We start from the raw sequence: 12,063 nt of genomic DNA, 5'->3' as shown, positions 1-12,063 counted from the left end.
GGTACAAATCTCTCCTGAGTGTATCATGAAAGGAAGCTGTGTGATTCTGGTTGTGGGTTCATAATACAAAGCTAAAAACTTAGCCCTAGTTGCTCACCAATGATTTTGCAAGGAGAGAAGATCAAGTGATATTTACAATTCTGAGAATTCAGTGCAGCTTTGGACATGAACAAGTCATTACTTACACATAACATCTCACATCAGATAATCTTCTTTTAGAAGTTATGCTCTTATGAGGAGACTTTGTCAAGAAATACAGAAATTCAGGATTAAAAACTGCAATCAAGAGTACTGTAGCAATGAAGTCCTGTTCAATTGCCAGGGGTTTGTGGGTTTGTACATACTATATAAACCAAATAATATACTAACAATATCTATGATATAATAATTAGATAGCAATATTATATAAAAACATAAAAAATTTTAAATTATTTTACACGGTTCCATTATATTACACGTAAATGAAATTTTACATCCTGTAGAATACTAAAACATAGTCAGACTGGATAATTGTATTCAGTTTTTTTTCTAGGGTGACTGGTTTTCTCAGGCACACTGCTATTGTTAAGCCCAAGTAGCAAGTACTTCACTGATTCATTTTGTGCCTGTAGAATTACTTTTTATTTAAAAGATGCAAAAAAGATTTATAATTTAGCTTAGGGTTGCTTGAAAGACTGCTTTGTTTGGTTACCAGTTTCAAACACATATGGTATAACTCATATTGCTGCAAGTAAAACAAGGCTGACTGTTGAATGAGCATAACACTGTAATAGCAGAATGTCTGCATTTAGCCCTTTTAACTCAGATCTGCTTGCAAGCCAAAATCAAATGGGAAACAATTAGTGCCTGTCAGAAAATGATTTCCTCCTTTCCCCTGAGAAAATACAAAAATGCAAAAGAAAAAAAGAAGAAATTTTCAGATGAGAGCTATTAATTTTATTGTGGAGATGCTTTTCCAATGTCTCATGGGAACTGTAGTTTGTATGCCTCATGACCCAATTCCTTTTCAACAACTTAATCCTTTAATAGTGTGTCTCTCGCCCTAAGTCACCCCTACATCCTTCCATGAACACTTTAGCCATAACGTGGAGGATTCCATGGTTTGCAGAGTGGAATACACAGAAGACTCCATAAGAGGAACACCATGCATACATGACAGGGAAGCTTGTGATTCTGAACAACAACTTCTGCCAAGCCTTGGGGAAAAGTTCAAAAGTCTGGGCAATTTTGTGATTTTGATAAGAAATCACAGATATAATTGTCCTCTCTGAGTCAAAATCTAAATCTTATCATGCTGTAGGCTGTTAAAGCTTAGGATACTCCTCAATTTCTTTTCCTATTTAGAATAAGAGCAGCTTGTATTTTGAGGAAACCATCACGACAAACCCCTTAAATAAATCTATTGGATGAATGACACAGAAACCATCCTGCCAAAGCACTGTATATCTAAAATGTTTCAGCATTTCTTGTGAAAGCTAGAGGTATGTGAAAGAATTCTAGGGCCAGAGAAGGGAGTACTTTCTTGTGAATCCCTGGAAGTGTGCTGTATTAAGGCCTTTACCAACTAAAGTACAATTTGTTGGATTATCACAGAGTACTTTAAAAGTAACATTCTTTCCTGAGGGAGAACAAGAGAAGAACACTACTTCAGATAGGAGTAATAGGTATTATTTTGATTATAAAGAACAGTGGATCTCTATAAAGTCATGCTCTTCTTGGTTTTAGAAAATGGCAAGCCTGAAGTAAATTGGGATTGAGACAGGGAAGCTTGTTTACAGCAACTTGCTGGCTAGCATCTCTTCAGAAAATTCTGGTGGGCACAAAAACACTCTGGCTTTCCTGTGTTACAATCAAAACAGCATGGTGATCTCAGCAAAATGTGTCTACTATCTTTTTCTCTTTTAGTGGCACATTTACATATTCCATACTTCTCAAACAAGACTAGGAGGACCTGTCCTTTTCCGCCCTCAAATGTTGTTATCAAATTGTATGACTCTTCTCCCTCAATACTTTGTGTAGTTTTTAAATTTACTATTGGGCATTTCCCTAGTCTGCCTAGACCATTTATATTTAAAAATGGATTTTATTTCCTTCCCAGAATCTCCCTGCTTCTCAGGTTTATATGTTCTATTTGCTCATCCTGACTCCACTTTCCCTATCACATCCACTTGGACTTCTCCCCCGGATCCTCAGTAGGTGGGCCAGAGGAAAACATGGAACAAAACACCCAGCTGTGTAGGGTAGCAGCCAGACGTGGTGTAGGACAACACAGTCCCAAACAAGAGAGAGGCATCTCACAACAGTGTCCACGGCTTTACATTTAGAGCCCAGAAACTCAGCTATAAAGACATCCAGCTACCTGGGCCTGTAAGCCTTTGTAGGTGGCACTTCTTGATCCTGCTGTTCAGTGTTCCTGATGTTTCAGGCATAGGTCTGGAGGCTGGCTATGCTCTTACACATCTCCTCATTTTCGGACTGGCAGGGCTGTACAGGCTCAGCAAAATCAGGCAATCAGGACTCAGCACAGCCAGAAGAGTGTTGACAACCAGAGCATTGACAACCAGAGCTTCAGAAGATGGCGTGGAAATACCATTCCTTCAGAGTTTCTTGCAAGAAACCAGAGTGATATAAGAATCTCAAGGTGTACTGAAGACAAAATAGTAATTGAGAATGGACAATTCCTAATATTACTGGGTTTACCCAGTAACACTAGGAATTAAGAGATCCCAAATCAACTGTGGGCTCCCAACAGAAGGAATAAACTCAACTACTTGATCAAAACAAAGATCATCAGCACTAGTTTTCTGCCACCCACAGCAGCAGTTTAGGTTTCCAGCCTCATCCAGGTAACACAAGTGGAGGAAGAACCCCCATGGGAGTTCAGTGAGGGACAGGACTTGTGAAAATTTGTGAGGACACCAGGGGTTAATTACATTAATGCAGGGCACAGACACAGGGCCAAAATAAAGTCTGACTGACAGTGTCAGCAGCTATGAGGACCACTGCTTCTGGCAGCATTTCTCTGTCTAGTGTAGTGACGACTCACAGATTTCCTCATCACTTGTTGATAAACCTGGAAAAAACAGAGAGATGTACTTTGTGGCTTTCAGATGCCTTTAGCAAAAAAAATAAGAACAAATGGTCAGAATTCATCTCTAGGATGGAGATGATGTATGTCAAGCTACACAGGTACACACACTTTAGCAGGATTGACCCAAAGGACTGGGAAAAGGACAGTCTACAAATCATAAATGAGCATGTCTGCTTCAGACATTCCAAAACAGGAGCAAGCAGACCATTGGATTGCACAGTGCCACCTATTATTCAGCATTGCTTAACTCCTGGCTTTGTGGGAGAGTTTCCAGTTACTCGAAACACTAATAAACTTTATTCACAGTGGCTGACATTTTCCATGCCTCAGGCTAAGTGCTTGTGGAATAGCGCAGCCAAAATGTGGCCCAACTATTTCTAAGTATTCAGCAGTCATGCTTATAGCTTGAGAATTACCCAGATTCATCCTTTGCCTCATGGCCAAAACAGTTGATGAGGCTCAGACACATGTGTTTGTCCATCAGCTTGAGGCTTGGATATGCATTTGTGCCATCTAGAATGTGATATTGATACAACACTTGAGATTATGTGGCAGTTTAAAGGGTTTCTTTGGCTCGAGACCCACAAAGTCATTAATATTCCATGAAGGCCACACCAAGTTAGTCACAGACCAACACCTCATCAACAATTTTGTTGATGCAATGCTAGAGAGAAAAGCCTAAAAAAGATTAAGACTTTTTTAATATATTGCCATATTTATACTCTTGTATTTCTTTGTTTTTAAAGCCAAATTGAATCACTGGCTATGTTCAGACAGTTGTGGAAGGGGGAAAATATGAGCTTAAGTTTGAAAATCTCCTCTAAATCATTTAAGATAGCTTTTCTGTGCAGTAAAAATGTGTTGTGAAGTGAAGATCTGTAACTGAAAGTTTAAATTTGTTTTAAGCGTGCTGCAGTTATCAAGAAGCAACTATTAAAACACAGGAAATTCTGACTTAAGGTTAAACTTAAAAGGAACTCAAGACAGATGTTAGGCCATGACTTCAAGGAATAAGTGTTAGTAAGATTTATTGGGCCAAATTCAGCCGAATCAAACCTGGTGTAAGCCAACAGAGTTTTTAAAGTTAGTGATAAGAAACCACTGCTATGCTAGATAGATAAGAGATGCTAACTTTTGTTTTTCTCAGGTTGTTCAAATAAACTGACTTAAGGGGGCTTGGATATCTTAATCAGCAGCTTTTATCCCTGCAGTAATTTATATTCCTTTTTTTCCTTTCTTTTTCTGCTCATTTAAAAAGATGAAGGTTGTCTTTCTTGATCTTAAGCTGGGCACAGTTTCATTTTATCAATTTTATGTATTTTTTCTTGACCTACTTTTCCTGATTTTCTTCCTACCAGTTTAAAGTGTCATTTTATTATTATCTTTCCCTGCTGTGCATACGATAATATAGGAAAGAAGGAGAAATATTCAGAGATGAACCAGTCTTTGTGTAGAAATGCTCATTTTCACCTCCTCCCCATTCTGGAGACCCCTGTGGTTGTTCAAGTCCAGAAAGATGTCCCATGAAAGTCATCCACATTTTTTTGATGTTCAGATTCATGGTCTGAGGTGCTTTCCTGTTAGTGAATAGGAAATATTAAATAGGTGAATGAGATTGAAAAAAGGAGTGTGAAATCCTTGATTGATGAGAAGCCATCCTAAGAGCCTTTTTAATATTTTTATAACATTTTATACAAAAATTATACCATTTTATTAAATGTATTACATTTTGATCGTGATTTTTTTTCAAGAATCTGAAATAAAATGCAGACATGAAAAAAAAAAGTGGGGAATAATGTATATGCATCAACTTAGCTTCACTTGAAGCATATCTAAACAGCTGTCTCCCACATGAAGTGTTATCCTTCTTAGTGATTGCCAAAAAGAAAAAGAAAAGCCAGCGGTATTAGTGTATGGGGCATTCTATATTTCCCTGGCACTACAGCAGAACAAAGAAATAAGAAAATTGGTGCAAAAAAAAAAAGAATAAAGGTTACTCCAAAGCAGGTTGTTCACTTGCTAGCAGAAGTGTCAGTAATTTTTACTGACATAGTCACTTTGAACAGTACAGCAGTAAAAACAGAGAAACACAGGACAAGAAAGATCAAAATATGTCTATGTCTCCAGGATCTTCTTGCCTTTCCTTTACAAAAAACCCCAGGATATGAATCACATACACCAGGGCCACCAAGCCCTAGCAGCTGATCTCTGCTCTGCTTTCCTGGGAAAGGAGACCTTCTTTTCAAATTTCTGTCAATATGTCACAGGGGAAAAGAAAGCCATGCAAAAATCACATCAGAGCTTTCTCAGTGATGAAGCTTTTTTACAAAAAGCAAATGTTTTCCTTAGAATTATTACCATCTGATTTATTTCCATGTTGCAGCTGAAGGCCAGTAGTTTGCAAGTGCAAATACTTGGGGGGGAGGAATAGGGGAAGAGGGATCGTTTCCATTTTTGCCAGTGTGTAAATCTTGTTTTCTGCTGGCTGCAGTCACTCTGATGGACTTGCACTCAGTGAAGGCCCCAGTGTTTCATGACATGAATATGATTTTGGAGTCAATAATGTAAATGCTTTCTTATACTCAGCATAAGCAGGCACAAGAGCAAATGGTCTAATTTACAGTGAAGGTGATGCTTAAAATAACCATTATATGTTTATCTACCCAAAGCTCCCAAAAGATCTGCATATGTGTGTCTACTGCCTAGGTCTTTCCTCTGAAAAAGCTGAGAACGTAGTTAAGTCTCCTTGGACTCATCAGCTGTAGTGCTTTTGGCACAGTTCTTCATCACACCGTCCCCTTCTGCCTATCTGTTTTTTCCATTGTCTGCCTCTATCATCTGAACCTGTAAATACATGGAACTCAAAACATTCGGTGATTAAAAACAGGAATACTTTCTCTTGCAGTAAGTAAGGTTAATCATGCTCAGAAATGGGCTCTTAATACAGCATCCCAAATATCTTCCTTGAAAATGTCCTGTGGGCCCTAATTATCTCTCTCCAAATGAAAAGGATTGAGTCAAGAGTTTTATGCATCTGCTTAGTTTTCAACTGGATTTTGCTGGTGGTTTAAATAAGCATGCTCATTAGCATCTGTCAGCTGCCCAGACTTATTATTTTATTGCTATGTGTTGATTTGACTTTATTAAGACCTACAAGCCTTGATCCTGCCTGAGAGATGGACTCCAGAGCAGATCTGCCACAGCAGTTAGTCATCTGCACAGGCTGCATCAATGCCCACAGTCAGGTGGAGTCTGCTGCTCTGCCCTGCGCAAAGCTTTCACCTAAAGGTCTTCTCTTTCTTCCTTCCATCAGCAGAGTCCAGAGCTTCTGGCTGTTATATAACACTGCTGAAGCATTCCCTCTTCTCCAGTCTTTGAGGGAATTTGCCCACTCCTTTCTTTAGCTTAAAAGAAAGGATGGATTCCCGGAACCTGGAAGAGCAGATGAATGTTTCTAACAATAAGAAAAATCAAACAAAAAAGCAGATATTCATCCCTTTCCTTGTCCTGTTCTCTCTTCCCTCCTCAGCTCTATCTCCCTTCCACCCAGGTGAGAAATGCGGACACGTTGTATATTTCAGGAGCAGTTTGGTGTGTTCCCCACCTGCCTCAGAGCTGAAGGCTGTTTGGACTGTGGTATAAATGCTTCTGTGTCTACTCCCAGAACTGTGGCTCCAGGTTTGCAAACATCGTTGTAGGAGAATGGAAAGAAAATATTACCATGGCAGAATGGGAAGAAAATATTACCATGGCAGCACATCTTCTTCCAGAACGGGGAGAATACTCACTAGTAGTGTTTGGTCATGGCTTTATAATTCTTAAATAAATTTCTGAAGGATTGCTTGTGGGAAAGGGTGACAGATTAGTGAATGAAAAATCTATGCATGGGCCTTCTGTGTAATGGAAATGCTCCCCTAAGAGACTTTCACATTTTGAGAGCTTTTTCAATTTAATTCTTCTAAAAATTCTTCAACTCACATGGTATATGTCTTCCATGGACATTGATGCAACAAATCTCTATTTTATTCTGTTCTTTCTTTTCCAGTATTTCTCCTGTCCTTGCTTTCTCTGCTAGGGAGTGAACCTTTCATTTTCCTTCCGGCTCCTGTCAAACATTGCTATGATGCCTTTTAACCCATCTGTTGTCTCCCAAAACTTTGGAGTCTGCTCATACTCTGAAGAAGGAAGATCAGCCCAGAGTGTCCTCAGCTGAGAGGGACCAGAAGGGATATGATCCATAAGAACATGCAGGGATCACAACACTGTTGGAAAACAAGAGTTACCTGACACTGCAGCCACTCTGCAGCCCTGTCTTGCCTGCAGCCCACTCAGAGTTGCCTGTGATGGCAACAAACTCTTCTCTGGCAATCAGGCAGGAAAAGGGTCCAGCCCATTTCTTGTGCCAAGATCAGGATGAAGAAGTAAATGCTGTTTCCTCACAAGAAGTGAAAGCAGCTTCCTATCATCTGCAAAGGGGTAGTTATGACTTCACTATGCGCCTTCCCTGAGAGACAAATACTCACCAGGGCTGATGAGCTATATCAGCCTAAGAAGAATTAGCATCCATGTGCTTAAGAAAGAAATGCTGAAGCAACAGCCTGCTATGCCACTTAGCCTGGGACAATGAAACATCAATGATCTCACATTTCAAGTCCTTTCACCCAGCAGTGTTTGCAAGCACTGTCCATTAACCCTCCTCCAGCCCCCCAGTGCCACCTCTAGAAATGATGAAGTAAAATTCAGCTTGAGATCACACTTATTCCTGCATCCAAATCCATCACATATTATAGCCTCTCATGTTAGCACAAACATCCTTTAGAATGAAACTTTCCTATTACCATTTCCATTACAGAATCATTTCATCTGTAATAATTTTCCATCAGAGGCTGGAGAGGAGTCTGCTGCAGCTTTACCTGCATGTTCATACCAAGCACGATTGAGAGATACCATTTTTCTTTGTGTTTGAAACCAACAGGAGGAGGAAAAGGGTCCATAAATACAGGCGATCAAGAGTCTTTTACATCTAGCAGTACTCTGTGAAGCACACCTGTAACAAAATAGGAGAGCTCAAGGGGGTGGGGGGGAGATTTAGGAAAAATAGGAGTGGAATTAATCCTTCAGGCTGAACCGCCTCTGCAGAGCACAACTATAGAGGCCTGCTGACTCCAAGGGCCATTATTCAAGGGTTAAATGTCACTCAAATCAACCTCATTATGAACTGAAGGATGAGGAGGGGCTCGGGGGAGATACTGCTTTCTTATGCATTTACAATTGAGCCGCTCTGGCCTGGAGATGACCCGCCGCACAATTTTTAAATTATCTCTGCGCGCTCTGCTTGTTTTGGAAATGCTCTAAATAAAAATAATGGACTGTCTTTTAATAAGTCTCATTGTGAAGATTCCACATATCAAACAACGCAGCGCAGCTTGGAGGCAAGCGACGGGCATGTGTGATCTAGCTGGAAGAGAGACAAATGGTGATGGGAGCAACTCCATCTAGGGACCGCTGACAAGAAAATGGCATTCGCAAACTGACACATCTGTCAGGGTGGAGAATATTGGCACCTGTCACGCAATTTCAGTCATGACTTTTAATAAAGCTGCTTTCCCTTAGGTAAAATTGGAACTTGACTGTAATATTAGCTGCAAGCACGTCTTGTTTTCCCCTTCAGAGCTCTTTTGTACGTGAGACGTTTCAAATGAATCTTAAAGCTGAAGTAATGATGTTTACTACTTCTTTCCTCCTCCCCCCTCCATTCCCTTTCCAAGTCTGAATTTGAAAGAGATGTTGTGCTGAGTTTTTTCTTTGCAAAATGTCTCCTCTTCATCTACCAATACGAGATTTTTTTGTATGTGAGTGTGTGTGTGTGCATGCGCGTGTGTGTAGCACTTTTTCTGTATCACTCCTTTTTTTTTTTTGCCTTTCCTCCTCCTTTTCAGCTGGGCTGTTGTTTGAGTGAATTTAGCCTGGGGAGGCATGTATATCATAAAAACTGGGTTGGGATTTGTTGGCTGTCAGTCAATAAATCAGTCAGGGTTTAATTACCAGGCATGTGATGGGAAGCGGTGACAGGCACCAGGTCTGTTGGATAGCATTTCTTATGGGGCAGCAGCTACTAAAAACAAAAAGTTAGAGAGTATGTGTGCGTGAGTAGATGCCGGATGGGAAGGAGGGGGAGAGATTGGGGGGCAGGGGGGAGGAGAAGTGGAGAAGGAGGAAGGGGGAAAGGAAAAGTTGAGGACTCCTGCAGCTGGAATCCACTATTACAAGAAAAAAAAAAAAAAGAAAAAAAAGTTTTGTGTTCCTAAAACAAAGACTATGAGTGTCTATTTCAAGACAAAAAATAAGGTTTTTGAACTGAATTTCCCATGTTTTGCTTGAAATATGTCAGCATGTTTTGAGTGTTACCTGATGCCTGCATTAACTTATGCTGCACTAAAGTGCACCCCTTTGTTTAACACTTGCAAACATTTTATCAGAAATATTTTTTTAAAAGAAAAGAAAATAACTACATTTGAGAGAACACATAGGGGAGATGGGGCTGGAAGGAGCTGGAAAACTATTGTATTACAAAATGACATAATGTGTTAAAGGACATTTCACAAAGTGAGAGTAAAGTTTTTTTAATAAAATATGAAGGTTATATAACATTCCCAATGAGGAAATCAATAACATTTTTTACCCTTTTCTTTTTCCCCTCCTTCTTCCCCCTTTTTGGAAGTTTTCCAGGATGTCGGACCATGGAAATCACGGACAGTATTTTTTTCAAAGGCAATTCATTCTTGACATGGTTTTTATTATTGACTAGTGATGAGAGATGTCATCTTCTTCCTGTCATATGCCATGAAGCATTATGTGGAGATTCTGCAGGATGTTTTGACTGAAAAGATGCTCTATTTTCTTTTAACTATCCTCCTGTGGTGTGTCTCAGTGTGTGTTTCAGAAATCTTTTGTCCATTTTAATGCATTATTGGCAATGGAAACAAAAGTCTCTGTCTTGAGGTAGTGTAGCTGCTCCTTGCCTGGCAAGGCATTTGTCCATGAACATGAGGGAGAACAAGGCATTTGTGAGGAGAGGAGGAAAATATTCAGCAGAAGAAGAATGCATTACAAGAGGACTTCAGCTGGTGAAAATTTAGCTGAAAGAACATATTGGTTCAAAATTTATAGAAACTTCTGAACACAAAAAAATGCCAGATTAAAGATGGAAATTTGCTTTATTTAAATGTTGAATTTAAATATTTAGTTTATTCAAGAATAAGAAAAAAACCCTATATGGTTCTCTCAGTTAGATGGACTCCCATGTCAACAGTTTATCTCCTTGTCTGGTTGCTCCCCAGCTGCCTCTGTGACTTCACCTGTGTGATTCTGGATGTCCAGCAAGACCTCCCAGAGATCACCTGCAGGATCTTCTTGCATCTATACTTTAAATTGCTCCTGTCAAGTACAGCTGACTGCATGCAAACTTTCCATTGCTCCCCCTCTACCTCTGTCAACTTTTGCTGCCACTCTTAGATGGCAAAATCCTTGGAGCAGAAAACTTTCTTCTTGATTGCTTCACCAGGGCCTAGCTTACAGTGGGAACTACTATAAATGTGTAATAATAAGCCCAGACCTTGCCTTATGTACATCCTCCCAGGGTTAGTTTTTCCAGCATCAGTAAGACTTTGTGTAAATGGAGCAATGGCAAAACACTTTTTAATCAGGCTGTCCAGCAGCAGCAGCACCTTGTGGCTGGTAGGAATTCAGCCAGATCCCACAGGGCATTCCACCAGGTCCTGCAATCAGGGCCCTGGCTGCCTTGGACAACAGGCAGTTTAATAAATCAAGTTTGCCCTTCATGGGATGACCACCCTAAATCTCAGTGCCCTGTCCAGAACTGCAGAAGAAAAGTCCAAAAGGACTGCAGTGCCTGATGGCACATAAAGCAGGCTGACCTCCATGCAGAATGCTTCCCAGCAGCAATACAGGCCTGCTCATTGCCCGTGGTGGCTGAGAAACAGGGAATCAAGGAAACAGTTTCATAACTGGTTTAATCTCCTGCTACACACCAAAGCTACATGAAAACCCACTGGGGTTGAAGCTTTAAGCCTCATCTTAACACAGAAATAATAATGGGACCAAAGCAGATCCACTCTGAAGCTGTAAGTCAGAATCCACCTCCCAAATGAGTCACTCTGGCTATTAATGCAATACAAGAATGTCAAATTATAATAATCTTTGTCAGAGGTCAACCTGTATTAAAACAGCAGCTCAACAGACATAGGATAAATACTTCTTAATAATATAGGAAAGCTGATTTTTTTTTTTTTTGCCAATAATTAACTTTATTCTCCAAACATTTGCCTCTGCCCTGCTGTTCTTGTATGAGCGTGGGCATCAGGTTCTCCAGTGTGGAGTTCAGCTTAATCACAGGCCCATGTGAAAGCACTGGTAGTGTCCCTGAAGAAACACTAGTTTTGGTTAGCAAGATTTTACACTTCCCATTTTCTGCTTTGAGTTTTGGAATAAAATCCTTTCAGGATTTTTACTGGCTTTTTGCTAGCTTTAAATCACAATCAGGAATTTTCCTGGATTTCCACTGAAAAATTTGAATGTCCAGGACTCTTCGAGTTTTGTTTGTCAGAAAAAATCACCTGTGCCTTCCAATGACAGTAAATGTTTAGTCAGGCCAAATAACTCTTTAGCTACCCAGTCTGCTGCAAATGGTTACAATTTGTCACAAGGAGTGGAGTGATTTGAATGTAGTAAACCAGTCCAAACCTGCTTCTGCAAGACAGGAAATGTGCCAAAAGGGGAAGTGAACAGGGCACAAACTTTAGAAGGAGGCAAACTTTTCCCATTGCCCCATTTACCGGCAAATGTTGTTCACTTTTCTTGACAGTCCCAGGAAAACGGGGCTGCTTGTTTTCACTTTCATTTGATACCCACTTGTCATATTCAGAGAAAAAGAAATGTCTGATGCATTCTGC

This window comes from Zonotrichia leucophrys, chromosome 2 (genome assembly GCF_028769735.1).
Source record: "Zonotrichia leucophrys gambelii isolate GWCS_2022_RI chromosome 2, RI_Zleu_2.0, whole genome shotgun sequence".
Lineage (NCBI taxonomy): Eukaryota > Metazoa > Chordata > Aves > Passeriformes > Passerellidae > Zonotrichia > Zonotrichia leucophrys.
This window is presented reverse-complemented; position numbering follows the sequence as displayed.